The sequence below is a fragment of the Mercenaria mercenaria genome, chromosome 5 (assembly GCF_021730395.1).
Source record: "Mercenaria mercenaria strain notata chromosome 5, MADL_Memer_1, whole genome shotgun sequence".
Taxonomy (NCBI): Eukaryota; Metazoa; Mollusca; class Bivalvia; order Venerida; family Veneridae; genus Mercenaria; species Mercenaria mercenaria.
In genome coordinates this window covers 47,852,179-47,872,173 of record NC_069365.1, presented here as the reverse complement: position 1 = coordinate 47,872,173, position 19,995 = coordinate 47,852,179, and positions in this window count along the sequence as shown.

The window sequence follows — 19,995 nt, the reverse complement described above, 5'->3', positions numbered from 1 at the left end:
TTTAGCATGTGTAAATGTTGAGTTCTGCTCAACCCGGGGCTAGAGGGCGTGGACGGTAGCATGTATTTCCATTACCGTCCATGAACAATCAAACCGAGCCTGCAACATTTTCGTTTTTGTCGTGTTGAGCGACCTGTGAAGTTTCCACTTTTTCTATTTTATATACTCTATACTGAGGTGCATGAGGTTACTGCTGCAGCAAATACCTCTTCTGTTGTTCTTAAAGGTAGTGAGATAAACTGCAGCAGTAGAAACAGTTCCGAGAATGAAATACATAATGGCGTATATAGTGTACAGTGTACAGAAGCAGCCGCTATACACAGCAATAATTCAAGTAAGGGTCCAATATTGCATCTCAATGTTGCCAGCAGAACGTGTTATGCATAACTGCCGCTATCTACTGCATCGTTCTGATTGAGGTTATGCTTGAGGGTCTGAATTTGTTTATGTTGTAGCACTCTTGCTTCCGATCAAAAAAGATGGTACTAACACATATACTATTTATCAAATGATTAATATCATTCGGGCGAATGGTTGGGTTTTATTTATTACAGCTCCATCAGCTTCTTCAGTGACCTCGAATTCCTCTTGAATAACTGGTAAGGCTGCTGTGACCTACATCTCAAAACGAATACTAGACTGGCATCAGTCGTTACAGTCCTTTAAGGTATTAGGCCCAAAACAGAGTACCTCCTTTTTGAAGAGTATTCAATTCCCACTTTAAACCTACTTTGACTGCAATTTTCAGGGGGGGGGGGACATAGGTTCAAGCCCCACTGGGGCCAATTTTTTTTCCTTATTTTCCTTTTTTTCTTGTAAGTTTTTACTTTTTCAAAACTTGTTATTGATTTATTGTACAAAAGTGGAAAAACAATCATTTGTTAAGCAATTTCTTGCTGTTCAAAGTGAATTAACCTCTGAAACAGAAGGGATAAACATCTTTAAAAAACCTGAGTTACATGCGGTAAAAGTTCTCTATTTTGCCTTCATTCTTTAGATTATATATTGTGGTAGGTTTTACTTCTGCCCCAAGGTTATTTTTGAATGAAGTGAGCAAAATTCAAAACAGACCTGCAGGATTCGACCTTAATTTTTCAATGTTGGGAGTAAGAATTCTGTCTCATTAATCCGTTTACTTGAGGCACCCTAGAAAAAATGATATTGACAGTTTTATTTTAAGTTTTATAATTGTCTACCAATAGTTTAGTGTTTATTTCATAAAAAATAATGGTTTAATGAATTCTCTGCAAACGTTTTGGATAAAGGCCGCCACATTGAAATTGTCTCTACTTGAGCTTGAGGAAATACCATAAATTACACAAAATAAAAAAATGGCACGGTAAAAGTTTTTAAAAATTTGCAACAAAGTGTGAAGCACGGTCAGCTGTAAGAATATACCAAGCAGATGCCATTTTTCAAACATTACTATTAGGGGCCTAATACCTTAAAATGAGTATAATTTGCCATAAAATCCTCTTTAATAGCACTATCTGAGAAAAAACTCTGCCACGCTAATAATAACCATGAAATTGGAAATCATTGCAAATGTGTTCATGATGCAATATAACGCTTAGTTGACTTCCAGAATCACACCGTTACATTTTAAGAACTAAAATATCTCATATAGGTATTAAGTTTATTTAGATATTTAATTCCCTTTCATATCTTAAATTTCTTTGACATAAGTAAGTTGAATAGTTAAGGATATATATCTAACGAAAACATTACTTCTTGTGCAAAGGAAATACTGTCTATTCAATTAAAAGTAATCTACATATTGCTCAGATCAGGCAATACTTTTCTTTAAGTTATTAAATTATTTTGCAGCAAAAAAAGGATAAATATACGACAGAGAAAGACACCTTCCAAATATTCACCTTCCCAAAACCACAGGCACACAACCGACACACACGCACGCACGCACGCACACACACACACAGAGCAAGCAATGACAAAACAAAATTATAAAGGAACACAGTGGGGCACCGCCTTGAAACGGTCAGTGAAGAGCTTAGACCGGTTTATGTTGCACCTGACCTCACTCTTATCCCAAACATGTTCCAAAGTCACAAGACAGTGCTTAAGTTACTTCAAATATGGAATCAAATGTACTACGTGACTATTCTAATACCACATCAAACAAGATGTCCGTATTATTAAACGATACGGTTTCTTGAAAGCAGGCCCATGTAAAATCACCAAGCATGTCAGTCTAGAATATGGGAAATACCGCGACAGCAAAATTTATTATTCACTCACTCAGAACCAGGTCTACTAGAATTAAATATGTATAATATTATGTTTGGAATCATCATATGCTTTACTAAGTTTATTTTAACTTTCATTTTTGTAATTGGATATGTTCCACAATAAAGTGCTTGATATTATAGTATATTACATTTCGTTTCTCTTATACAGAGATTGATGTTATGACGAATTATTAACAAATAGTGCAAGAGAAAATATGAAAATTTAAATTCCATAGCAGGCTGCTCCATCAGGATGTCCGAAAGAATTACGTCATTCATGCAGTGGAATATACTGAAACGTTGTCTATTTACAGGAGGAGTCAAACACAGGAAAAATAGATAGATGCTGTAGTTATTTACATACATGAATACATTCCTTAACGTAACTTCAGCTCGACAGGTAACACAACATACAGCAAGTACCGGGCTGTCTGTGAAATACGCTAAATGTCGAAATCATATAGAGAATCTAGTTGTTTCGGCGGAAGACAACTGCGGTCTAATAAAACAAAATGCATTGAACGCCAGCTGTCTAATTCAAACCAACGTTTTCATGGCGTCCATTCTTTATGAGATCAATCACGTTAGGTGTGGCAAAAGAATATAAGCCTGTACATTGATAAGCGAAAGGGCGAAAATGATCTTGAGCGCAAAGCCTCTTTTACAGGCTATATAAAGATGAAAATTTGAACAGGATATGTCTTCCAAAATATTTTAACCATATTCAGAGGTCAAAATCAAACTATGTGCAACACCAAACACCAAAAGGAAAAAAACAACGTCTGAGATATTTTCACACCATGCCAAAAACGCGTAGTTACTTTGTTTCAGCTATCTTGTTAACAGGCAAAAATAGACTATATCAAAATTCGTAGAATGGTCGACATGTGTTAAACTAAAACACGTAAAACATTTTCTTTTCTTGACATGACAAGTTAAAATGAGTTGCGACATGTTTCTAGTCTCAATGCCTTTGCAGGTTTAACACACACCAAGTTTCATAGTTGCGCTAGACGCTTGTCCAATAGTATCCTTTCTTCATGTTCAGTCCCGATCAAAAGAAAAGCTTGACGACTGTGACGGCGGCACGCGTATTTCCGCTAAAATACGGCATTCGCCAACAAACGTCACATAATGAGTAATTGCCTTTAAAGGTTAAACACACACTAAGTATGCGAGTTACAATAATACCGATAGTACTCTTTCAGCATTTTCGATGGTGGTTTAAGAACGGCTGATATGGTACGTGTATTTCCTTTCTATATTTAGTATTCATTTTAATTGAGTTTTCTATCTATCAGAAGAATTCAATTCTTTGCTTTATACTTAGGGAGCATACAAGGGGATTGGAGAGTATGAACATATTTTCCTTTTCGCGCATATTGTTTGTAAAGAGCACTAATAATATTGTAGGTATTGACGACAGTCAAACTTGCCCGAGGAACTGCTTCTGTTAGAAAAGACACTACCATTGTGTTGTTAAATAACAAGTTATGTTGTCTTAAGAGGCCATTTTTATTGAGAGACCACTTGATTAAACATGATTGTATGTTGCCATCTTACACATTGACAAATGGAGATAGGTTTTTGTAAGCACTTGTTTCTAGTTCCTTATAATGTTACTTTTACTGTTATATTGCAATACTTTCTATGTTTAACATGTACCATTATACCACTTAAACTAGTATATAAATCACACTGAAATGAAACAGTGAGTAAAATCTAGGGACAAGTCTAGTTTTTCAGGATATCCAATGTTAAGACCTGGCTGCAGCTGTAGTAAAACATTTGCTGTTCTCCAGACTTTTAATCAATAATTATTCGACCTGCAACGGTTATACCTTGTCATGCATGTACTTATCATTTGTGTGTTAACTGTTAAGAAAAGTGTTATTGTAGGCTGAAAACCAATATATACCAATTAAATTAACTTTTAATTTATGAACATTTTTTCAAACCATGAATTATAAATTTGTACTAGCACTACAAAAGACTTTGACTTCAATAAAAATTCATCATGTATCAAATGATTGGTGTAATATAGCATTTTAAAGGGAATATCTGTAGGATTATGCTTAGGATTATGTAATGATACGGACACTGCGGCAAGACGGCTTTCCATAACTCAAATTAAAATGATCGTATTTACAATTACAGCTGGACAGTTTCCTCCTCTCAAGTTATTGGTAACGTTTATGTCTTTATGCAATGCATTCAAAGGACAAGGACCAGGTATATAACAATCTTGAGACATGCTCAGGATTAGAAGATGCTGATGTGAATAAAGATGGGGGAATGACTATTTGATAAAATTATCATTTTTCATATTAAGACTAAGCAAAATGAAACAAATGAAAAAAAATCTATAGCGTTTTCAGAACTGAAGATTGTAGTGTCCGTAATCAGATATTTGTCAAAAAAAGTAAGTATGTTATTTTATTTTATTTTTTCTTAGATCAGAGACAGGAATCTATGTGGACAAGGAAAATTTAAGGGGTTTTTAAAAATTTCTCAGCAGGACTGACAAAGAGTTACGAGTCCCTTGTTATTGAAACAACGGATTTTATTCATTTTGAAGTTAAGACTAAGTTACGAATTTGCTTAGAATTGACTCCGAATATCATTTTAGTCCCCTACCAACTAATATGTAAAGAAGAACCTGTGCCATTATTTGAAACACCGTATTCCAAAAGCCAGATTAACAGACATCTAGACGCTGTCTCGTTGACAGATTGTGAATAATTACAGGCACAAGAAATGATACCCTGCAATTACAGAATGAAAAGGAGATAACTCAGCGCTAACACAGATACTGCTTCAGACGAAGAAGAAAGGCTTTTGTTTGTAACTGACATTAACATGGTATTAGACATAAAGACATAATGATGGTAATTAAGTTTATGCAAAACTTGTTACAGGAAATTGATACTACAAGCTTCATTTCAAGCACAGGTGCTTGAAGCTCTATCAACGAAATATATGTGCAGGTTAGATCTCTTGAAGAGTATATTAGGTGGGTGGGATATGGTAATGCATATATTTATTGATAAAGCTTCAAGCGCCTGTGATTCAAGTGTATGTTGAACAAAAGAAACATACTATATAGATTGATCAACCTGACGAAAATGTCCTATATTCATGATATAACATACTACATAATAAATATGAACTCATTTATGAAATATCTGTTCAGTAGCATCAGTTGAATGATGTCTCCATTCGTTCCATTCGTTTTAGTTGATTAAAGGTATATGCGCAACAGTTATCCTATTCACTAAACGGTTAAGTGACGGGTATACTTAAGTGTATGTAATTCACACAAACTGGGCTATTATACTGCAACAGTTTTGTGCTTGACTGTAAAATGACAATAACTAATATACATTCCATTTACATCAGGTTTCTATTGATATATAAAAAGGGTATCTAGTATATTCACGAGGAAGAGTTATACCGATGCCGTCGTGTTTTGATACCCTATCTGTTACGATTATGTTTGAGATTGCAAACAGAAGTTGCGTATGGAAACGGGTGGTTTACTGTTTTAATCGTTAGTAACAAAAGATGTTGTGTCACTGTTATGTTTGCATTAAGGACATTAGTTTAATGTATTATTTATATTTACTGCTTAAACACACATAGGTGTCCATATCCATACACATAGTTAATGTCATCACGTACGTGAATCATCAAGAAAGGTTGGCTGGTAAAGCTATTCTTGGAGCCTGAAAAGTCGTCAATTAAGTGACTGGTAAAGCTTTTCTTGGAGCCTGAAAAGTCGTCAATTAAACTGTGAAGTTAGAAGCAGTGAATATTTGTAGCATTTTGCATTATGCGCTGATTATTGTAAGAGAAATGAGTCTGCAAGTGTGATAGATAATACTCGTTGATTTCGAAGAAAACCAAACAGCCGGATAATGATTCATGAAATGTTCTCACCATATTTAGAAATACTACATTCTAGAATGTCGGATTTTCCTGAGAAGCAGGTGTAAAGCTGACAGATTACAGATAATTATCGAAAGGCTATCCTGCTATTACAGACGATATTAAAGGTTAAAAATGAAACAGTTCCTACTGAATGAAATTAACAATGTATCAGACATAGCAACGGCAATAAGAGTTAGATAGTACTTGTTGCAAGAAATGGCGACTTCAGCCTTTTATTGTGTATGTGTGTGGGGGTGGAAGTTTGTTTCTTTTTGTTTTTAAATAAAGCTAAAAACATTTAGGATTGACCTATATATCACCTGTGTTTTTTAAAGAACACTAAATTTTATCTTTCACTGACACATATTGCAGAATGAGAACTTCACCAGGAACTGGTTTTGAGTAATCATTATTTATCGGTATTTTATAATGTTGACCGCATTGTTATTGCAATAACCCGAAGGAGCTTATATATTTCAATTCTGCTTTAGAGCTCACTTGGGCATTAAGTGCTCGGAGTTAACTGTTTTGATCACTCTTTGACCGTCGTCCGTCCGTCCGTCTACACTTTTCTTCAAACAATATCTCCTCCTGCATTTGGTAGAAGTTGGTGAAACCTGGCCAGGATGTTTCTTGGATAGTGCTCTAACAAAGTGTTAGAAGGCTTCCATTCCATTCGAAATTCTGCTTGTCATTGTACCCAAAATAAAGAAACTTTCCTTCTCATCATAAACCATTTGACGGTTTCTTAAATTTCACTAAAATGTTCCTTTGGTGACCATCCACCATGAGTGTTCAAATAATTTCGATTCGAAACATGACCGCCAGGGATGTGAGCATTTTATGATCATCAGAAATTCATAGCTGGATTTCGAAATACTTTCACACGAATGTTCCTCGGATGACCATCTATTAAAATTACTAAACATACTCAGCATTGTCAAAAAGTGCCAACATGAAGTCAAGTCGTCTTTGTCTTTATGTTTTTATTCAAAACTTTAAAAATCTTCTTGTCAGAAACTGCAAGTTTAATTACACAAATGTTCTTTGGATGACCCGCTACCAAGATTTTTAAAATCATTTAGATGTCCAACAACATGGCCGCCAGGGATGTAATCACTTTTCGCTAGATGTATATGGTTTAAATTTAAAAGGTCCTCGTGTCAAAAGTTACTGGCCCTGTTTAAACTAATTTCTCACAAATGTATTTTGGGGTATTGTACAACTATTACAGAAAACGTGGCCGCTAGGGGCTTGATAAGTTTTTCCTGTAGGTATATAATGAGAACTTGGATGACTCTCTTACATGACTTTTCAAATTAATCAGATTTGTAAAAACATTGGACTTTCGGAAGGAATTGTCTCTTTTCCTAAACTGTATATGGTAGAAATTTTAAATCTTCTTCCCTTTATCAAAAATGTTCATTTTTCTGATTCGTTAAATAACACTGCCGCCAGGGCTAACATATGAAATCTTCAAGGAACATCTCCTAAATCACTTTGTGTCCAATTGCAAAATGATAATATTCTTTTCGTGACCTTTTTAAGAAATCTTATGTACAAACTTGATTTGTCAAGAAGGCAAGGCTACTTCTGAACATTCATGCTAGATTTCGCAGTTTCTTGGAAAAATGTTTCCTAGATGACTCTTTACTAAAACAGTTGTTTATGCTGTAAAACTCGGATGGGCGATCTAGGACCATCATTGCCCACTTGTAGTACTTCACATGATTGTATAGGCCAGAACAAATCACAATTTCATCATTTATTACTCAATAATTTAACTCATAAAATTCTCTTCTAATGTTACATTTCATAAAAGTATCTCTTGATGTTTAGCGCATGATTTCAAAACTGTCTCTAAAAATAAATTCTCTCTCTCTCTCTCTCTCTCTCTCTGATTATTAAGACGCACTGAAAGCTTATTGATTTCGACATATAAAGATACCATAAATAATCATTTGAAAACGCACATGAAAATCAATCTACAACATCGGATTTGTACTTTTAGTCTTTCATTCCTAAGGAATTCTAGCTATAGCATCTGTGCAGTTTTAGTTGTTTTGTTCATTAAGTTCAAGGAAAAAAGCTATGTGATTGGGTTATATTGTGTTATATAACAATGTCACGCAAATACATTATCAATATTCTCGTGTTTCTAACTAATTATATCTCTACTTTGTCTAATATTGCTTCTAAATTTATTTACACAAATCTAGTTTTTGTATAAATCTTACCTTATGCACTTAAATGCTAACTGTTTGATTTCACTTCATTATTTGGGGAAATAGAAGAATAAATTTTCCTCATAATTGGAGGAAAAACTAAAGGTGTATGTTGTTTTTCACAACCGCAAGAAATAAAAGAGTTTATTTATCTAACTTTTCCTTTCGTCTGGCTGGTGGCAAAATATTGATAGAAAAGCAACGTACGTTACGAACAAATCAACAGAATAAAAAAGTTTTGATAAGCCCAAACAAAGTGGTTTAGCACTTATATACAGTAACTCCATTTTCAGTCTTTGATTTTATTAGATTTAATTCAAATGTTCTGAGAACGTTGCTTTATATGTAACTTATTCTTGACAAAAAGTTATGAAGAAAACTATTCTTCATAAGACACACACGTGAAAGTCACAGAACGATACATAATCTGTTAAGATAAGGTGATCAACCTGATATGATGATCAAATCAGCATTTTTTTTATCAAAAGATTTTATTATATTCTTTATTGCAGAATTATTTTTTCAAAGATCGGAAAAGCCTGCACTCGTGCTTATAAACATTTCGGGGTTTTTTTAGAGTAAACCAAGTAGCTTTTAATAAGGCTGCTTTGTTTTCAGTTTCGCAAACGAACTTCAAATCTCGAATACTTCAAAATATTTTAACAAAATGATATGTTCTTTCATGGTAAGAAATCCGAAGATGTATTCAAAAACTACCCTTTAAATATGATTCTTCGAAATTCCTGTTCGGCCGTAAAATCACCTCCTGTATGCCTTGGAAAAAGGTCGAAATGTCTACATAAACTCTAAATTAGTTACTCCATTTTCTTCGCATGAATGATAAACAATAGCATGTAGATGCAACAAGTTATTTTTTATTTATTCAAACATATTGCTTCAAATATTCACAAAAAATTTATGTCTGAGTGCCAAGGCGTGTTGCATTTTAAGCGGTCCATTATATGTACGTGAGTTGTGCTGGCTGATAATACTCGTACATTGCTGGAAAGTATATCCAACAACTTGTACATGCGAGCTAGTTCATATATTTATGTTATTATATTGTCGTCAAAAATATTATACCATTACTATATTCCAAATGAGTCTTGGTTTTATGATATTTCTGAGCCAGCAAAATATATTTAAATGAAGGAAGAAATGCTTGCAGTGCGATTAGAGTATCGATAAAACAATAATTTAAACATATAGCAGAATGTACATCTATGAACTGATATGCAAAACAAGTGTTTCATACCAATAAAAAACTACAAACGCGCAAATAATTTCTTAAAATAATGTTAGAAAAAAAAACGCTGTCAATTTTAACATTGCAGTTTAGTATTTATATTCCTAACGACTTTGTTACGTAGCCCGAAGATAGTTATAAGTGATTGCATTGAGTAATTTGGTATTTTGTCGCTTTTTTGTATAAAATTGTTGCAAATGGTAACACGAGCGGTATTGATATTGTCTGCTTCGAGAAAGCCAAGGAAACTGACTGTAAATTGTAAAATATTCACGCCATTTTTTGAAACACCATAACCTAGTGTCTGATATTACTGATTTGCAGGTATCTAAACCGAAATTAGATAATCACCTCAAAAGAAATATCATCCTACGAGTACAGACGAAATAAAATAAAGCGGGCGCTAGAATGGTATACTTGTTTGCATATACGAAAAAGGAAGATTCATCCATTAGTGTCATACCGTTTATATTTCATCGCATTGGCAATGTTTAGTTATAACGTTGGGTTTTTCGTCAGTTCCTTTCAATACACATTTTATCAGTTTTTGCTATACGATTTGGTTATTGTAAGGCCTTAAAAGTGTAAACTTAAGATAAAATTGAAATTAAGCTGAATCAAAAGAACTACGACTCAAAAAATACCCACACCAAGTTTGGAAGTATCAGCTTCTCTTGTTTTGCAGGTGATTACAGGTGATTGAAACTGACAACCGCGAAAGCGAATGCAGGAGTTAACAATAAGTGGACATGTGAAACAGAAAACGCTGTGTTGAAGCCGTTTGTATTGAATGAAATTGACAATGTTTCAGATATATCGATGACAATTAGGTTTATACAATACTTGTTGCAGGAAATGGCGGCTGCAAACTTCGTTTAATGTCTATGTTATTATAAAGTGAAATGATATTTTAACAGCTGGTGCACATAAAAAGTGTCGAACAATGAAAATTTGTTCCTGGTATTAAATATTAATAAAAACAAGAGTTGTCGGAAACCAGCAACGCTCGACTATTCAACAGCCTTGTCAACTGAATATAAAAGTCGAAAAAGAGGACATTAATTTGTAAAACCCTAAATAAGAGTTATGGAAGCTGTACAGTACATGTCATCACAGCAGACAAGTGTGTGAAGTTTTAATCCATACCCATTACTAGTGGTTAGTATACATACAAAAATTTAACTGAAAATTGCAAAGTCGATCAAGTGACGACAATACGACGTCGATTTAATAGATTCATGAACCAAGCTTCATCGACAAAAAAAATGTTGGAAAGGACAAAGAAAGCCCGTACGTATATAGTGTCAACTTACATGAAGACAAAAAATTAAGTCAAAACTATATTTTCTCTACCGTTTTCACCAGGTCAGAACCTATTACTCGTTACATGTTTTATATCAGATTGCTATCGCTATATTCTTCCACTACAGTTTATATTTGGTTTGAGCTGTGTTTGATGTGCTCAGTGCATCTAGGTGGTCTACTGAAAACATCAGAGTTCATCACTTTTATATTTTAGCTAAATGAAAACATTTTATAGTAATCAAGACATTCAGATGTAACGATTTCTTAGAAAGGTTCATTTCACTAAAGCCACCCTTTGATATTTTCTATAAAGCATGTGATTTTAAACAAATGAAGAAAGAATTCTAAAAATGAATAGCTCTGTCTCCAGTTATTAAGAATATCTGAAACATTTCTGATACTTTATTGGCGTTTAGCAAAACCATAAATGCATAGAAGTAATTATCTCGAAACTCACATGACAATAAATCTAAATCAATTTCTTCCTTGCAGTTGCATGAACATTTGATCTGTATTGTTGACATCTCATTCCTGTGATTTTGTTAAGATTTATAGACCTGTTCATTTTTTTTTGTTATCAATAAATTCATGTAAAATGCTATTTGAGTGGGCTGTATCATGTTATATACTAACGTCACGCGAGTCGGTTATCAATGTTCTCGTGCTTATAGCTAGTTATAATTTTACGTTGTTTATTATTGCATCTAAATTCAGTTCATATAAACAATCAATTTCCTGTTAAACATAACTTACTTTTTGAACTTTAATAATTACTCATCAATTTCTTACTTTCCTTTTCTCTAGTTACAAAGGTACAAGTGTGCTTAAGCCGTAGTGTGAACGTTTTCACAGACCTGATTTAAATGAATTACACGTGGAGAAAATATTATAACTGCCACCTCTAAATGAAAGAAAGTGACTTGAATGTCTGTACAACAAAGGGCACATACAATAAGATGCCATGGGGTTTTAGCAGATAAATCATTGTTTACCTAAAACTAATGTCCAGTTTGATTTTAGGTTGCTGAATTGACGAAGTGCAACGACAAGTCTCATACGATTGATGAATAAATACCATCACACGGTGTTAGACAACGTTCTACCGAGACAATCACGATGTCATGACGCAACAAGATAACGACACTGTCAGCGCAACCGACAAGCCACATAAGTGGCAATGGATACCGCTCAACTGGAGACGGCAGGAACTGTCTGTGCTGGAAGAGTGGAAACGTGTACCACTTGATTAACCGGCGCAGAGCTGACATTGATTCTTTTGGTCACAGTTAAGTTGTCTTTACGGAAACGATTTTTGTTTGTAAGACATGATAGAAATGCCATGTTTTTTGGATTTACGAGGTCACAATTCATAAGTCTTTTTAGCTCACCTGAGCATGAAGTGCTCAAAGGTGAGCTTTTGTGATCGCCCTGTGTCCGTTGTCCGTCGTCGTCCGTCCGTCGTCCCTCCGTCGTCGTCAACAATTTGACTGTTAACATTCTAGAGGTCACACTTTTGGCCCAGTCTTAATGAAACTTAGTCAGAATGTTACTCTCAATTGAATCTTGGATGAGTTCGATATTGGGTCATCTGGGGTCAAAAACTAGGTCACCAGGTCAAATCAAAGGAAAAGCTTGTTAACACTCTATAGGTCACAATTTTGGCTCAATCTTAATGAAACTTGGTCAGAATGGTACCCTCAATAAAATCTTGGAAGAATTCGATATTGGATCATCTGGGTTCAAAAACTAGGTCACCAGGACAAATCAAAGGTAAAGCTTGTTAACACTCTAGAGGTCACAATTTTGGCCCAATCTTAATGAAACTTGGTCAGAATGTTACCCTCAATAAAATCTTGGAAGAGATTGATATTGGGTCATCTGGGTTCAAAAGCTAGGTCACCAGGTCAAATCAAAGTAAAGCTTGTTAACACTTTAGAGGTCACAATTTTGGCCCAATCTTAATGAAACTTGGTCAGCGTGTTGCCCTCAATTAAATTTTGGACGAATTTGATATTGGGTCATCTGGGTTCAAAAACTAGGTCACCAGGTGAAATCAAAGGAAAAGCTTGTTAACACTGTAGAGGCCACATTTATGACTGAATCTTCATGAAACCTAATCAGAATGTTAATCTTGATGATCTCAAGATCTAATTTGAATCTGGGTCATGTAGGGTCAAAAAAAAAGGTCACCAGATCAAATCAAAGGAAAAGCTAGTTAACTCTGTAGAGGCCACATGTATGATCATATCTAAATGAAACTAAGTCGGAATGTTAATCTTGATGATCTGTAGTTTAAGTTCGAATCTGGGTCATGCGGGGTCAAAATCTAGGACACCGGGTCAAATCAAAGGAAAGCTTGTTAACAGTCTAGAGGCCACATTTATGACTGTATCTTCATGTAAGTTAGTCAGAATGTTAATCTTGATGATCTTTAGGTCAAGTTCGATTCTCGGTCATGTGAGGTAAAAAAACTAGGTCACCGGGTCAAATCAAAGGAAAAGCTAGTTAACACTTTAGAGGCCACATTTATGACCATATCTTAATGAAACTTGGTCAGAACGTTAATCTTGATGATCTTTAGGTCAATAGGTCAGGTGAGCGATACAGGGCCTTCATGGCCCTCTTGTTTCAATTGTCGGTTGTTTTATTTATTTTGCAAGTATTATCAGAACATTGACATGCATGTTGTTGTTGTTTGTGGGTTTTTCTGGTATTCCATACATTTTGTGTTATATATTTAAGTACAAAATAAGTAAAACTTAAAGATATCTTACTAAAACTTGTTAAATACATTTCTACTTTTTTAAATTTAAGATCTATGATGACGAAGCAACAATACATTGCAAAACCAAGCGTATAAATTGGATTCTGGTGAAAATTTGATACGTATGTGCGTTTCAGAATGTGAACACAGGCTGCAAAAGACCTGGTATATCAAAACCTGACTTTTATTGCAAAGTAACTTACAAACAGTGCAAGATTCTGGCCCATGTAATTTTTTCCTCATTTTTTAGTTAAATTATGAAAAGTTTCATCGAAATAGGATATGACCAGACTTTTTGGGGACATTTGCATGTTTGGTAATCAGCCATTTTGTGGATGGATGCTATGCTTTCCTCTTTGATTATATCGAACGGAAACCGCGGAATACTCTATGGTAGGCAGTTCTTTACGCTCACTTAGACATACTCTCTATCTGATGCTCTAGTTGATTGACGTTCCGCAACAGATATGTCAGATGGAAGTAAAGTGCTAAATTACGTCATGGGTTTGACTAACAGTAATTAAACTGCTTTGGTCTTTGACTTCTTGTCCTTAATTGTTAATTTTTCTTGTTGTCCAAGCTTGCTCCTTATGAACACGAAACACGAAGGTACGATGACGAAGCGCGACGGAACGATGGCGATAACACGACAGTACGATGGCGAAGCGCGACAGTACGATGATGACGGTCAATCGTACCGTTGCGCTTCGCCATCGTACTGTCGCGCCTTTTCTTATTATTACGTGTGTAAGAGTTTTACCTAGCGGGAAAACATTTTACAGTGTCCTGTAATTTCCGGATAATGAGGTAATAAAGGGTGATTAAAAGCAAACGTGTCCAACATAGCGCTTTGACATAGTTTGCTGTACATAGCCATGTCTTAAAATAGCCTGGTATTTTAAACCCATTTGAGTACTAAATGTCTTAAAATAAATTAATGTAATAACATGTGTGGTCGATCCTGACAAACTGACGTCGCATTTGATTATTTTAAGGACGAAAAAGTATAAAAGTGATATTGATATAGGTATTGTTAAGCAAAGGTTACATAACATAACTGAATTCAGGATAGCAAGAAGAATAACGCGTGAAATGTCAACACCATTTTTGGAAACACCATTTTCTTAAGTGTTAGATATTACTGCAAGTGTATATAACTGACAGGAAATAGATAACGCACTGCAAGAGAAATTCTTTCCTGCAATTACAGACACACGTTAGCGCTTGTATCAAGAAATGATGGGAAAATGCAGACGTGTGTATTGTATAAAATGAAGACGTATTAGATGTATTAATGACAGTTAGATTTATACAACATTTGGGGGGGAGGGGATGAGGTTATGCTTTTTAATGACAATAATTTTTAAACAATCATAATTTTTGAGTTAGAGCAAAAAATGTTTAAATAAAATACTTCTACATTGAACTGGTATTCGAAACCGATATCGAAAGCGTCCGAAAACACGTGAACAATATATATTTTAAGTCATAATGTTATCTTATAACGCCATGAGAAAACACATAGTGGCTTCGACAAGCCAGTGATAACCACTGGAACACATTAGGTCAATCCATTTTGCTAGAACCGCGCCATGAGAAAACCAACATAGTGGCTTTGCGACCAGCATGGATCCAGACCAGCCTGCGCATCCGCGCAGTCTGGTCAGGATCCATGCTGTTCGCTAACGGTTTCTCTAATAACAATAGGCTTTGAAAGCGAACAGCATGGATCCTGACCAGACTGCGCGGATGCGCAGGCTGGTCTGGATCCATGCTGGTCGCAAAGCCACTATGTTAGTTGTTGGTTTTCTCATGGTGCGGCACATATAACGAGTTTCAGCTGTATTTTTCTCCTAGAATTGTACATTTTATCATTATTTCCCTAGGTATTTAGTACGTGATTTCAAGCCAATAAAGTATTCTTATACTGAATCAGATGCTTGCAAAAAACATTGCAGAAATTCTGTTGACATTTAACATGCAGTACCATAGAAAATCATCTGAAATTTCAAATAAGTCTGCATCATATATTCTCCATGGAAGTCACGTGAACATCTGATCCGTATTTTTAACATTTCATTTCTGGAGAAATATATTAGATAAATTAGTGCATTATTTGTTATCTTTAAATTTATGGATCGTAAGTAGTTTGTATTATGGTGTATGATTTGTACGTTTCTCTCAACAATGACACGTGACAACATCCTAACGACATGTGACATCGTATAATCAATTAATGATTGTGTAAGAAAACATTGATTTTTATGACATTATGCGTAAAAAGGGTGATATTGAAGCTATCAATTTGAAAAATTGAACAATCTAGTTGGAATGAAATAAGTGTAAGTCAGTTTATAGTGGAAGGTAAAACTTGAACATTCACTTTCTTAAAATATTATTCACCTTAAGGAAAATCATGAAGAGTTAACTTCTACGTTTGAAATTTCCATTTTTAGCTTGAAAATTGGCATCTTAAACAAACAGTTAAAGGTAGTTAAGACAACTGTTACCAATCAAATGTTAAGTATTCGTGCTGCAAGGATTTAAATTACGCTATTTATTAAAGGTCCATTACTAAGGGAAAGTGAGTTGGCAATTTTTTTCATAGCCAATGCATAGACTTCTGCAAGACACTAAATAATGAAGATTGGCAGGTCAAAATTTACAGAAGGTCTTTGGAACTCAAAAAAATGTATGTGTATTATGTTGAAATTTCAATGAATTGACAGAATGACCCCCAGGTCTTTTTAACTTTCTTCATACTTCATAGAAAAATAATTGTACATATACTGCGATTTATTTCGAATTTCTACATACCAACTTTCATTTTCCAATAAAATGAAATAGTTTCTGTGCTTTTTAAAAGAAATTAGAATGTTCACTTTCCTTAGTATTGGACCTTTAAGTCTTTGCAGAGTCAAAAAATGCTGTTTCTTAAAACCTGATTTCAGGTATTCAAGAATGGCTGGAGACTTGTCAGACCTCCCAGAATACAAACAAATATAAAAATAAAAACGTCCTGTTTATTAAACCAGTTATAGATCCTTACAGTTTTATTACCGATCTAATTTGCAGTTTAAGAATCATATTGAGAATGATATAAAACTGTGTTGCACCCTAAGAGGTGCGGTACATTTCATTATATCTTATGAACAGACAGAATCAATCAGGTTTCTTATTATCACTCCTGGTTGCCTTCTATTATAGACCCATACTGTCTGATCATCAACATGTTAACAGCGTGTTCGTAAATGTTACAAAAAATAAAGAGACATTTTACATCTATTCTAACTAAGATATCTTTAAAATTTTAGAACAATCTATCAGAGGGTATTGTTTTACATATAAATGTTCACAATCGGTGATATTTAACTTGTATTCAGACATAACGGTCTGTTGAACTAAAATACAGATGGTTAAAGTGACTGGCCTCCAGATCGTTCGACAAGAATTTTTTTTTTATTTTTTAGATATCTGGAAATAAATGCTGTTATATTTCTTAAGAAGGCTTTAAAACTTAATTACTGACAAACTATATGTTACGGAAACACATGAGAATTTGCTGTTTTTACTGCTTTTTACGGTGAAAATCGCAAAGCGTTTGTAACGCTTTACTCAAGGTAAACTGTCTCGACTATAAATATCTATATTTCGAATTATAATTCACTAATTCCGCTATAGCGCTATTGGTTAAGACGGGGAAATGTCTTTGTTGCCGCGGTGGTGCGGGGTTCGATTCCCGACGCGGTCATCTTTTTTTCTCGATTTGGATTTTTTAAAATATTTTAGAAACAAAAACTCATATTGTTACTATTGTAATGTTCGTGATATGACCAATTTGACAGAAAGATTAGTTTTAGCCAAATCTGGAGGTCAGTGCCTTTAAGTTTAGCCGTTTCTGTTTCTTCGTTTTCGGGAACGACTTGTCTGTAAATCGTTTACGGGAGATCACTCCGTATCAGAGTGGCAGAGTTGGCAGGTTTGTAGTCGAACTCTACCGAGGGGATTCAGGGTTATAACGTAAGCTATTTCAACACGAGTCTTGCAGCGGATTATACTGTCTAACAATTCAGCTCAGAGCACCTGCACATCCCAATATTTTCATATCAACTTTAAGCAGAGCAGATAAAAAAATGTGACCTCCAGTGCGTTAACATAATTTTATGATTAAGCCCAATTTTTGAACGCAAGATGACACAGTCTCAATCTTCACATAGATTTTTAAACAATATTATTTTTTCACGAAAATGTGGCCTCTCTAGTGTCAACTAAGTAACTCAGAGACCAGGTTTTTGACCTCAGATGACCAATTAAGGAGGCTCCGGACCTTAGACGAAAAATATCAACAAGAGGGCCATGAAGGCCCTGTATCGCTCACCTGACCTATTGATCATCAAGATAGTTTCATTAAGATATGGTCATAAATGTGGCCTCTAAAGTGATAACTAACTTTTCCTTTGATTTTACCCGGTGACCTAGTTTTTGACCCCACATGACCTAGATTCCAATTTGACCTAAATCATCAAGATTAACATTCTGACTAAGTTTCATGAAGATACAGTCATAAATGTGGCCTCTAGAGTGTTAACAAGCTTTTCCTTTGATTTGACCCGGTGACCTAGTTTTTGACCCCACCTGACCCAGATTTGAACATGACCTATAGATCATCAAGATTAACATTCTGACCAAGTTTCATTAAGATATGGTCATAAATGTGGCCTCTAGAGTGTTTACTAGCTTTTCCTTTGATTTGACCTGGTGATCTAGTTTTAGACCCTACATGACCCAGATTCAAACTGGACTTTGAGATCATCATGACTAACATTCTGACCAAGTTTCATGAAGATACAGTCATAAATGTGGCCTCTACAGTGATAACAAGCTTTTCCTTTGATTTGACCTGGGGACCTTGTTTTTATTTATTTATTTATTTATTTGGGTTTTACGGCGCACCAACACAGTATAGGTTATATGGCGCCAAACAGGACTACAAGTTTTGGTTCCACATCTCATTTACATCAAAATAAAGACCTTGTTTTTGACCACAGGTGACCCAATATCGAACTCATCCAAGATTTTATTGTTGGTAACATTCTGACGAAGTTTCATTAAGGTTGGGCCAAAATTGTGACCTCTAGAGTGTTAACAATCTTTTCCTTTGATTTGACCTGGTGACCTAGTTTTTAAACCAGATGACCCAATATCGAACTTGTCCAATATTTAATTGAGGGTAACATTCTACCAAGTTTCATTAAGATTGGGTCAAAATTGTGACCTCTAGAGTGTTAACAAGATTTTCTCTTGATTTGACCCGGTGACCTTGTTTTTGACCCCAGATTACCCAATATCAAAATCATCCAAGATTTTATTGAGGGTAACATTCTGACCAAGTTTCATTAAGATTGGGCCAAATTGTGACCTCTAGAGTGTTAAAAGTCAAATTGTTGACTACGGACTACGGACGGACGACTGACGACGGACACAGGGCGATCACAAAAGCTCACCTTGAGCATTTCGTGCTCTGGTGAGTTAAAAATTAACGTACACAAATGAAATTTTATCTGAATAAAAAATGAAGACTGTATTTTTAGAAAATAGATATTTTTGCATAACTCCCATCTTTTATTGTTACGAAGAGCGCCCCTAGCAGTACCTGCATTTCTCATGGAAAAGTTAGTTATTCCGCTATAACTCAGGTGAAAATGGTCCGAATTTGATTTTTTCTACACATTCGTAAAGAAAGTTCATTTTGGAAGATGTGAAATATTTCAAAAACTAGTCTGTTCGGAGCAGCGAAATGAGAGCTCAAAAGTACGTGTTAGTTTGCATATCTCATCACGTTTCCCCCCCCCCCCCCCCCCCCCCCCACACGACGGTGAAAAGTTTTCATTCCGTTATATCTCATTCTTCTTTAAATTAATGAAATAAAAAGGGTATGTGTTCTCGGTGGATTTTTCGTTAAAACAGTTTTAAAATCATCATATATCAACAAAAACATGACGTCACGTAGAAACTTAACTGCGAATTTCCTTTCAGTTTAGTTCCTTAGTGTAGATAATCCTCAGCTAGAATCATTTTGGTTAACAGTTCCACTTAAGCCGGTGTTAGGGGTGGGGTGGGGTGGGGGCGGGGCACGAGAGACGTTGAACTTTCCATATTTTATTATCTTTATTTGACCAAAGTTGACCTAGTTTAAATCTAGGCCTAGATTTTATACAGAAAAATATTCTGACTAAATCTCATCAAGATCCTATAGAAAATACGAGTTTTTTTAAA